General features: G+C 38.1%; 1 pseudogene; it reads left to right on the forward strand.

The window, feature by feature from the left end:
* The window catches only part of LOC100676142 (large ribosomal subunit protein uL30-like), a 47,554-nt pseudogene extending 36,744 nt beyond the window's left edge, over window positions 1-10,810 (forward strand).
* The last annotated feature ends 1,516 nt before the right edge of the window (window positions 10,811-12,326 follow it).

Consider the following 12,326-nt stretch of genomic DNA (forward strand, 5'->3'; position numbering starts at 1 on the left):
ATATTTATCTTCAGAACATGAGGTATGAGAATGTTGTCCCAGTGCTAAAGAACCAAAGTGATAAATGAGTAGTCTCCCAAGTGCTATTTAAATGACTACATTCTATTTCTATCTCTTCATTGTACTATAAATCTCACAAGGGAGAAGGACCATATTTATTTTGTTTTCCACCATCACCCAGATGCATGTAGAAAATTTGGTTAATTAGTTAATAGATTTGGACGTATATTGTTGGATGATTTTTCCTCATTAAACTAGTTCCCCAGTTGGGGAAGGACTATATTGTATTCATCTTTATTCACCCTCTAAAATATCCAAAGAACCCATTGCCATTGAGTGGACTCTACTTGTAGCAACACTGTAGGGCATAGTAGAACTGCTGCATAGGGTTTTCAAGGCTGTAATCTACAGAAGCAGACTACCACATCTTTCTCCCGCAGAGCTGCTGTGGATTCAACCATGGGCCTGTCAGGTTAGCAGCACAGCACTTAACCACCACGCTACCAGGGCTCCTTCCCTCTAACTGGGTAGGTGCTTATTCAGCGAAGAAGTGAAAGAAGGGTTGCCATAAAAAGGGAAGTTGCTGTCGGATGCCCTTTTCTCCTCTAGCTTGCAGGCATATATGTTGTTAACGACCATCAACTTGGCCCCTGACTCATGGCGACCCCATGCACAACAGAACAAAACACTGCCTGATCCTGCACCGTCCTCATAATCAGTTGCAGATTGCACTGTTGTGATCTATAGGGTTTTCATTGGCTGATTTTTCAGAAGTAGATGGCCAGGCCTTTCTTCCTAGTCTGGCTTAGTCTGGAAGTTCTGCTGAAATCTTTTCAGCATCACAGCAGCATGCAAGCCTCCACTGACAGGTGGGCGGTGGCTGCTCACGAGGTGCATGAAAGCCCAGGTCTCCTGCATGGAGGGGGAGATTTCTACTCCTGAACCACTAAACGACCTCACTAGGGAAATATAAGAGTTAAATAAAAGATCTATAAGTGGGCAATTGTTTTCAAGGATTAAAATAACAAGAGGAAATGACCAATGAAACAAGAAAGAAACTTGTTTTATAGATAGAAATTATAGATAGAAAAAGTTAGAGGACAGACAAGAAAATTAATGGGATGTTCTAGGTGTAGACTAATTGGCACAGCAGACTGAAGGTAACCCTGGAACAAAGTAGAGAACAAAAAAGGAATGGGGGAATTTGCAAAGTCGAAGAACTTAATGGAGAGTGGTAAATACAGCATGCTGCTTTTAAAATGTCAGAGCACAAAGAAAAATTTAGAGTTAAGTTAGGGGTTTCAACTGTAGAGTCTAAAAGAAACGGCATGGAGACAATTGTTGGAGGGTTAGTGATGTGTTCAGATGTAATTTTGTGAGGAATATGGCAGTTTTGGTGGTGAAAAGCTATGCTTAGGAATATAGGGAACCTTTTTTTCAGCTAAGTAAATAAATTCCGATTTTTGGAGAGAATCCAGCAACTGCTGTGCATGGAATTTAGAGTTTGCTTCTTGGAGACTAACACATTACACTTGGCCTTTAGTTAACAATGATTTAGCAGATACTTTCTCAGAGAGATGATATAAAAACACAAATTCTATTCAATAATTGAACATTTTGGGGAAAAAAGCAAGGAATGGCTGTCTTTTATATACTCTTTTTTCCTACATGACTCACTCTTTCGTATAAAGATAAATTTTAATAACTGTCACCAAAGTATGCTTCCTACCATTTATGAAAATAACAGTTTTTAAAGTGAAAATAATAGCTAAATAATATTTTATGTTCCTCAAAATGATTGATATGTTGGTTTAAACTTATGCTTATCTCGAATTAAGGACAGAACTTCTTTCACACCCCCATCACCTGACAGACAATGGCAATAATAATTCAGTATCTTGAGATGCAATTGTTTAAACCACTTTACATCAAACATACACATTAGAAAGTTACATGGCAGAATAAGCTGGAAATATAGGAATGGATAAGGTAATTGGTGTGTAGAAGCCCTGGTTGCTCAGTGGTTAAGCATTTGGCTACTAACCAAAAGGTCTGTAGTTCGAATCCACCAGCTACTCCTTGGAAACCCTATGGGGCAGTTCTACTCTGTCCTATCTGGTCACTATGTGTCAGAATTGACCCCAAATGAGTTTAAAGTAATTGGTGATTTTACATTAACGTTAGACTCCAAGAAAAAAGAATATTAATCTGAACAATAGGCATGAGTACTATTTCTAATGTCCTCGCTACCTGGCTATTTTTGATATGTCTACTATAACCAGAAAACCCTGGTGGCTAGTGGTTAAGTGCTAGAGCTGCTAACCAGAGGTCAGCAGTTCAAATCCACCAGGTGCTCCTTGGAAACTCTATGGGGCAGTTCTACTCTGTCCTATAGGGTCGCCATGAGTCGGAATCAACTCAACAGCAGTGTGTTTGGTTTTTTTTCATTTGGTACTATAACCAAACCCAAACCCACTGCCATCAACTCGATTTCAACTAATAGTGACCTTACAGGACAGAGTAGAACTGCCACATAGGGTTTCCAAGGAGCGCCTGGTGGATTCGAACTGCCTGCCTCTTGGTTAACAGCCATAGCACTTAACCACTATGCCACCAGGGTTTCCATCTGTACTATATTGTCACCAAATTTGATATTATCTATCTTACAAAGCTCAAGTGTTCGTTAACATTTCTTTCTGACTAATTGACAAGAACATTTTATATTTGGAACATTCAATACTTGGTTAATACTAAAATTAGGTTAATATTGACCTTAGGTCCCTGGGTTGCACATTTGTGCTCAACTGCTAACTAAAACTTTGGCTGTTCGCATCCCCCCAGCAGCATCACAGAAGAAAGCCTTGGCCATTGGTTTCATAAAATTACAGCCATTGAAAACCCTGTGGAACACAGTTCTACTCTAAAATGTGGGGTTGTCATGAGTTGGAATTGACTGGGCAGTGATGGTTTATGTTTTTCTTTGGGGTGGGGATTGGTAATATTGAACCTGATTCAGGTCTAACAATTGTACTACATATGGAAAGTCCAGGCTAGCACATTCAATTGACTCTGGTACATAGTTATGGCCAAAAATCAGTGCTAAAATGAATTATTTTACTTGTGAAGTTAATGTTTTTGGTAGATGGGTTTCAAAGCTTTAACTACCTTACACGGAGTAATGCAATGATACCTTTTCTTTTTTCTTTTTCTCTCTCTCTCTTTTTTTTAAACTCTGGATCACATTTTTGAACTATGGGAGACACAAACGTGAGTACTGGTATATATACATATATATATATATATAATCTTAATAAAAAAATAATAATGTTATTCTAAGAGTGACACAAAACCCAGAATTTATAAGTTAAATTGCATAAACATTTCAAATTTTCTACATGGCAAAAACTCCCAGGCAAAGACAAATGGCAAGTGACAAATTGTAGAGGAGCATTTGACATTCATATTGCAAAGTGTTTATTTTTCTGTTCTTATAGTGAAGTCCTACAATTCGTTTAGAGAAAAATCATTGTAAAGTAGATAAAGATTTGTGGACACATTTTACTGAATTTTTTTTTTTTTTTTTTACTGAATAATTTATTTAGCAAAGATTTATTGAGCACTGGTATAATATAATAAATACGTTAGTTATGTAGGATATTAAACCCATTGCACTGAGTTGATTCGAACTCGTTGTGACCCTATAGGACAGAGTAGAAATGGCCCATAGAGTTTCCAAGGAGTGACTGGTGGATTTGAGCTGCCAGCCGTTTGGTCAGCAACCAAGCTCTTAACCATGGTGCCATCAGGGCTCCATGTAGGATATTTAAAAAAAAACAAAACAAACCCGCTGCTGTCTAGTCGATTCCGACTCATAGCGACCCTGTAGGACAGAGTAGAACTGCCCCATAGAGTTTCCAAGGAGCATGTGGTAGATTTGAACTGCTGACCTTTTGATTCCCCATTGGCGTTGAGTAGATTCCGACTCATAGTGACCCTATAAGACAGAGTAGAACTGCCCCATAGAGTTTCCAAGGATCGGCTGGTGGATTCAAATGGCCAGTCTTTTGGTTAGCACCTCCTAGCACTTAACCACTACGCTGCTTTCGATTAGAAGGTGATAAATTCTATTGTGAAAGATGAGCAGAAAAGTGGAGATCGTGAGTTCCAGAGACAGGGGTAAGGATAGATAGGATAAGTTCCATGGAGAAAGTAAAATATGAGTGAAATTTTGAAGGCAATGAGGGAATTAACCATAAGAAAATGCAAGACATATAAAAGTAGGATCCCTAGTGGTGCAGTGGTTAAGTGCTTGGCTTCTAACTGAAGTCAGTAGTTCGAACCCACCAGCTGGGAAAAGATATGGCAGTTCACTTCCTTAAAGATTTACAGCCGTGGAAACACTCTAGGACAGTTCTACTCTAGTTCTACTCTTCTGTCCTATGGGGTCGCTAAGAGTCAGAATCGACTTGATGGCAATGGAGATCAAAGCAGTAGCATAAGGAAGAGCTAGTATAGATATTTTAAGGCAAGAACAGGCTTGGATTATTTGAGAAAATTCAAGAAGCCAGTGAGGTTAGATTAAAATAGGTGAGAGGGAGAGTAGTTGGCAATTAAACCTAAGAAGAAATGGGGGCCAGCACATGTAAGGAACTGTAGCTCACTGCAAGAATTTGGATTTTACTCCTAGCAAAATAGGAAGCATTAGAAGGTTCACTCAGATAAGTGACACAATCTGATTTACTATTTAACAAGATCACTCTTGTTGCTATGTTGAGAGTAAATGGTAAGATTAGACTAAATGTTAGGATTAGATTAGATTGGAAACAAGGAGGTCAAGTTAGGAGGCCTTTCCAGCTGTCTTACCCCTTGCTGTCTAGTTGATTCCTGCTCCAATTGTCTAGGTAAGTCATATCAGTGCCTCTGTTCGGTGTGGTAGTAGCAGAGATGTTGAGAGGTGGTCACATTCTTTCTGTATTTTGAAAGTAGAATCAATAAATTTCAGAAAAAGAAATACAAATAACTGTTTATATTGAAAGTTCATGTTCATTCATATTCAGAGAAATTCAAGTTAAAACTACAATGTTGTTGTCATCGTTAGGTGCGGCCCGGTTGGTTCTGACTCATAGTGACCCTATGTACGACAGAACAAAGTACTGCCCAGACCTGCAGGACCATTGTTATGTTTGGGCCCATTATTGCAGCCATTGTGTCAGTCCATCTCGTTGAAGGTCTTCCTCTTTTTCACTGATGCTCTACTTTACCAAGTATGATGTCCTTCTCCAGGGCTTGGTCTCTTGTGATAACATGTCCAAAGTATGTAAGAGGAAGTCTCGAGTCCTTGCTTCTAAGGTGCATTCTGGCTGTACTTCTTCTAAGGCAGATTGCCTTGGCAAATCTGCTGCAAAAGACCTCTTCAAAGTGTTAAAAAGCAAAGATGTAACCTTGAGGAATAAGGTACACTTCATTTGCCTCATATGCATACAAAAGCATAAGGAATGAATAAGGAAGGCCAAAGAAGAATTAATGTATTCAAAGTATGGAATTAGTGAAGAATATTGAATATACCATGGACTGCCAGAAGAAGAAACAAATCTGTCTTGGAAGAAAACTACATTAAAGATACTTAATTCAGGTTAAAACATAATCCAAGTTAAATTCAAGTTAAAACTGCTTTGAAGGGTACTCCAACGAAGCAAAAATAAAAAAGACAGATAAACTAAAGTATCAGTGAGGATGTGGAGCTAATGGAACTCATATGCACTGCTGGTATGAGTGTAACTTACACAACCACTTTGGAAAACTGTTTAGTAGAATCTACTGAGCTGAACCTATGTACATTCCATGATCCAGCAATTTTACTTCCAGACATATGTCCGACAGAGATATGTTTATATGTTCACCGAAAGGCATATATAAAAATGTTCATAGAATCACTATTTGTAATAACCTCAAACTGGAAACTCCCCAATTACCCATCAAAGTAGAATAAAAATTGTGGAGTATCATATTACAAAATACTAAATGGCAACAACAGTGAACAAACTACAACTTTGTGCCAAATATGGATGAATCTCACAATGTTGAGTGAGAGAATCCAGACACGTAAAGCACAATTATTCCATTTACATAAAGATCAAAAACAGGGAAAGCTAATCTATGGTATTGGAAGTCAGATAGAGGGTACCCTCGGTTAGGGAAGGTGACTGTTCCAGGACATGCAAAGGGTGCTTCTGGGAGGCTGGTAATGCACTTTCTTGATCTGGGCGCAAGTTACCTGGATTCCTTCTGCTTATGAAGATTCTGATTTTGTACACGTTTCAGTACGGATGCTACACATCACTTTAAAAATTGAAGATACTGGTTTCACCTGTGAGAATGGCAGAAATACAAAAAATAAAAAGAAGGATTTTGGCTAGGGAGTGGGAAGAAAAATGTTCTGTTACCATGCCAATATGAAATTAAATTAGTACAACCTTTATAAAAGTCTGTTTTTATCATTTAAATACAAAAACTACAAATGCAGGTATTCTTTTTCCCAAAAAATCTACATCCAGGAATATATTCTTCATACATTCTCACACATGAGCAACATGGTGCCCATTCAAGGTTACTCATTGCAGCATTGTTTGTCCTAGCAAGAAATTTGAAACAACTTCCAAAGCTATCAATCAAAAAAGGGCCTTGTTAAATAAATTATGATACGTTTATTCAATGAAACATTGTGGAGCTATAAAAAAGCAGGAGGAAGAGCACTAATATGGAACAATTCTCAAGATATATATTGTCACTATTATTTAAGTGAGATGCAGGAGGCCTGAACGGTATGCTCCTATTTTAAAAAAATGTGTGCTTGTATATTCATAGGGAAGACTAGATTAGAAACTGATAACAATGGATACCTCCAGGCAGAAAGCATGGGAGGTGAACAACGGATAGAAGTAGTAGGAAGGCTTTCTACAGCAAATGCTTTAATCTTCTGGTTTTTGAATAGGTGACTGTGTTATCTATTCAACATACGAATACAATGTAAAAATAAAGTGAAAAATCATTTAATTAGGAAGAAAAATATGCTCATTGCAATATACAACAATTGTAAACAGAGAGGAAAGTGAATTTTCTTATCTGGCTACTGTGATGACACAGTATTCTAAAGTCACATTTTATGTCATTATGTGTGAGATTTAATAAATCATTGAAGACATACAGAGAAGGTAGTTTTATACTTCCTGCTTTAATAGAATATAAGATACCCTTGAGTGGTATATTTATTGAAGTGTGTCATTGTCGATCTAGAATCCTGCCTACTTCTTTATTCATTGAATTGAAAAGAAAATAGATTATGTGACATACAGTCAATTTACCCTGGTGGTGTGCTGGTTAAGAGTTCGGCTGCTAACCAAAAAGTTAGGCAGTTCAAATGTACCAGCCGCTCCTTGGAAACCCTACAGGGCAGTTCTATCCTGTCTCTGTAGGGTCACCATGAGTCGGAATCAACTTGATGGCAATAGTTTCATTTTTATAGTCAATTTACATTTGCCTTTCCATTTTCCAGTTTTTTGTAATTTAAAAGAAATACTGCAGAGACATGCTCTTTGAGAATACCTACCTTTACAAGGTATCTTTTATCTAATGAAAAGTCCAAAATGCTTTAGTTCCATCACTTCTCTTTGTTTACATTTTTGGATTAATGACCTTTTTTTCTATTTCGGCTACATATGAATACCTGTAGCCTTAAAGATTTTATGAAAATCAGGTTTTTTCCCCCTAATATGCAGCACATTTGAAGATGTTCAGTGAATACCTTCTGTTAAAATAGAAATATGTTCAACAGAAAGGCTAACAACTTTATTTCAATAATTTATTAATGTGATCTTTTTTGCTCTCCTCTTTTGGCAATGTGGTTATGATTTATGTCCAAATTCAAATGATGTCAGGAAAACTGCATTTACCTTTGTATACCCAACCCATTGCCATCAAGTCAATTTTGACTCATAGAGATCTTATAGGTCAGAGTAGCAGCTGGTGGATTGGAACTGCTGATCTTTTGGTTAGCAGCCATAGCACTTAGCATACCACCAGGGCTCCTTACCTCTGTGTACCAAAAATTAATACACTTTGGACATACTTTTCAGAATGGACAGATTAATATAGCTCTTCTTCAATATTCAAAAGCAATGAAGTATTCAGTTTTCAGATAAATTTTGTAACTGCGTAAAGAAACTGAATGAAGAATTATTTAAGATTTTAACAAATTCATTCCGTTAAATGCAACCAATGCTTGTTGAGAATCTAATCTGTCTGCTGGAATCTACCTGCTCAAACCTGTTGCCGTTAAGTTGATTCTGACTCATAGCCACCCTATAGAACAGAGTAGAACTGTCCCATAGGGTTTCCAAAGCCATAATCTTTACAGAAATAGACTACCACATCTTTCTCCTGTGGAGCAGCTGGTAGGTTTAAGCCACTGGCTTTTTGGACTCAACAGCCAAGCACTTAACCACTTTGCCAGCAGGGCTTCTTTTGGAATCCACCAAAAAAAAAAAAAAAAAATCTGTTGCCATTGAGTCGATTCCGACTCATAATATGAAAAAGTTATCGAGTCATCAAAAATTCTTTGTGTATACAGCCCTGGGCTGGGTTCTAAAGACACATAGGACTCAGTCTCTACGGAGAAGAAGCTTTCTTACTTTGGATATGGATTTTTTATATCCAAAACAATTAGAAGATACATGAAAATAAATAAATTCCATGTGAGTTGGGGAGACAAGTGTTACATGAGAATACGTGAGGCACAAGGGACTGAGTCAGGCCGGAAATTGGGAAACTTACAGGACTGCAGAGAACCCTGAAACAACTCAGCTTATTCCACAAATATTTTCTCAGTGCCACCGTGCAATAAAGTTGACTGAGTGGTAGGCTATAGGGAATCCATGGAGCTGACAAACAATGAATAGTTGTGGAATAAACTACTGCATTAAATTTTCTTCTGCTTTCAAGGAATTCCATTTGCCATAGACTCAGCATTTTCACATTTAAATAAACTACAAGGAAGAAAAAATACTATAATAAATTAATAGATGTAGAGTAAATTAAGTAATTGTATAAATCAACCAAACCCGTTGCCATCAAGTTGATTCTGACTCATAGTGATCCTATAGGACAGAATAGAACTGCCGCATAAGATTTCTAAGGAGTGGCTGGTGGATTCAAACCGCTGAGCTTTTGATTAGCAGCCGAACACTTAACCACCGAGCTATCAGGGCTCCAAGTGCCTGTATAGTCCTTAGCAAATAGTCAGGAATGTTTTATTTATTCATTTAAATTTATTTTTTTCTTATTGAGGCATAAGGAATGTTTTCTTTAAGGAACTTATATTAGACCTCTTTTACAGGTATTATCTTTCTGTTTTCAGAATAAATTTTCCTTCTCCTTTTCTGGTATCTTTCTATCCTTCATTATTCACAGCCTGCAGATTATTTTTCATCTTTATGCTTATTCCTCCCTGAAGAATAGAACGGGATCCAGGCTCATCGTTTGCAAATATATAGAATGGGTAGATTGATTTTGGCCCGCTCAATGATCACTTAAGTTCAGGTTGAATCTCAGATCTATACCTGGAGGCAATAAGTCCTAGAGCCAGCTCTGCAACTCTGCATTAAATCATATGGTCTTAAAATATACTGTGGAAAGAACCAAAGGCTACAAATCCGGGCTTTCCACCCCACTGGAACCAGTTAAATGACAGGTGAATGTGCATATCCCTGGGTAAAATTTCCAGAACCTAATTGGCATTCATTGGACATAGCCCTTCTGTCCCCAAACTGGATATTCTCCCAGCCATTTTTGCCTGGTTTTCTGTCAGCAAATTGACAGAGTATTAAAAAGAAACTATATTATCTAATTTATACTAATATCAAGGAGCTCTAGTGGCATAGTGGTTATATGCTCAGCTACTAACCGAAACATCAGAGGTTCAAACCCACCAGCAGCTCCATGGAAGAAAGATGTGGCAGTCTGCTTCCATAAAAGTTACAGCCTTGGGCTCTTTTTCCAGTTGGAACCGCGGAGGATGCTATAGAAAAGAAAAAGAAGGCTCCTGCTGTGCCAGAAACCCTTAAAAAAAAAAGCAAAGGAACTTCACAGAGCCAAAGATCAAGTGCGTGAGAAAGAAGTTTGCCCAAAAGTACTTCAAAAGGCAAGGAGGAAGCTTATCTATGAAAAAGCTAAGCACTACCACAAGGAATATAGGCAAATGTACAGGACTGAGATTCAAATGGCTAAGATGGCAAGAAAAGCTGACAACTTCTATGTACCTGCAGAACTCAAGTTGGCATTTGTTATCAGGATCAGAAGTATCAATGGTGTGAGCCCAAAGGTTGGAAAGGTGTTGCAGCTTCTTCGCCTTCGCCAGCTCTTCGATAACACCTTTGTTAAGCTTAACAAGGCTTCAATTAACATGCTGAGAATTGTGGAACCATATATTGCGTGGGGATACTCAAACCTGAAGTCACTGAATGAACTGATGCATAAGAGTGATTATGGCAAGATCAATAGGAAGCAAATTGCCCTGACAGATGACACTTTGATTACACCATCTCTTGGTAAATATGGCATTATCTGCATGGAGGACCTGGTTCATGAGATCTATAATTTTGGGAAATGCTTCAAAGAAGCAAACAGCTTCCTGTGGCCCTTCAAATTATCTTCTTCACAACGTGGAATGAAGAAAAAGACAACCCATTTTGTAAAAGCTGGAGATGCTGGCAACAGGGAATACCAGATCAACAGTCTTATTACAAGGATGAACTAAGATGTCTACTATGATTATTTTTGTAATCTGGTCAATTAATAAAACTGTGGCTGCTTTTGAACTGAAAAAAAAGAAAAGTTACAGCCTTGGAAACCATACAGGGCAGTTCTACTCTGTCTCATTGTTTTGTTATGAGTCAGAAACACCTCAACAGCAAAGGGTTTATGCTAATATCATGGTTCTTCCTATTTCTTTGGTGGGACTGTGTTTCTCAGAAAGAAATGTCTTATTTCCTTGGAGGTTACAAGTATCTAAATCACTAGAAAAGATTGGATGAGAAGGAACAGGAAAGGGGTAGTAGGTGGGATTGGAGAAATAATGCTAAAAAAATGTTATTCGACAACTCATTCATTCTAACTATAATTATGGAATACATCTTGAGAACTAGGCACTGTTCTAGGCATTGTCAACGCAAAAAAAAAAAAAAATTTGAATAAGTAGACTTAGCCATCCTGGATCTTATGGCCTTTTCCCAATGGAGGATAGCTGCTGAATGTTGTGATTTGTACATACCCTAGGTTCTCTGATCAAAGAGGTAGACCATAGCAGAGAGATTAATTATCTTCCTATCTTATTTTAGGCAGAGAGACTTTCTTTCATGAAGTAAAGTATCTGTAGACTACCAGTTGGTACCTGACTCCAGAATTATTTTTATCTCTTGCAATAATACTTCCCATATTTTCTTGATACATTCCACATAAGTCCTATTTTATTCTAAATGTCTTTTCTTTTTGGAAGGGTCTTCATGAGTATTTACGTTAAAAGTTGTGAGATGCTTCACTGATGACTGCCAGGTAGACAATTGAAGTCATTGTTATCTTCTTCCTTTTTGCCTTCCTTCTTCTTTCTCCTCCTCCTCTTCTTTCTTCTTCTTTTTACAGTGCTTTATTTCAAGGGATGTCTAGGTCTTCAATTGTACTATTCATTCATTCCTGCATTTATTCAACAAGTATTTATTGAGCATCTGTTGCTGTTGTTGTTGTCAGGTGCCGTCGAGTCGGCTCCAACTCATAGCGACCCTATGCACAACAGAAGAAACACTGCCCCGTCCTCCCCCATCCTTACAATCGTTGTTATGCTTGAACTCATTGGTGCAGCCACTGTATCAATCCACCTCCTTGAGGGTCTTCCTCTTTTCTGCCGACCGTGTACTCTTCCAAGCATGATGTCCTTCTCCAGGAATTGATCCCTCCTGACAACATGTCCAAAGTATGTAAGATGCAGTCTCGCCATCCTTGCCTCTAAGGAGCATTCTGGCCGCACTTCCTCCAAGACAGATTTGTTCTTTCTTTTGGCAGTCCATGGTATATTCAATATTCTTCGCCAACACCACAATTCAAAGGCGTCAACTCTTCTTCGGTCTTCCTTATTCATTGTCCAGCTTTCACATGCATACGATGCAATTGAAAATAACATGGCTTGGGTCAGGCGCACCTTAGCCTTCAGGGTGACATCTTTGCTCTTCAACACTTTGAAGAGGTGCTTTGCAGCAGATTTGCCCAATGAAATGCGTCAT

The sequence above is a fragment of the Loxodonta africana genome, chromosome 3 (genome assembly GCF_030014295.1).
Source record: "Loxodonta africana isolate mLoxAfr1 chromosome 3, mLoxAfr1.hap2, whole genome shotgun sequence".
NCBI classification, from domain to species: Eukaryota; Metazoa; Chordata; class Mammalia; order Proboscidea; family Elephantidae; genus Loxodonta; species Loxodonta africana.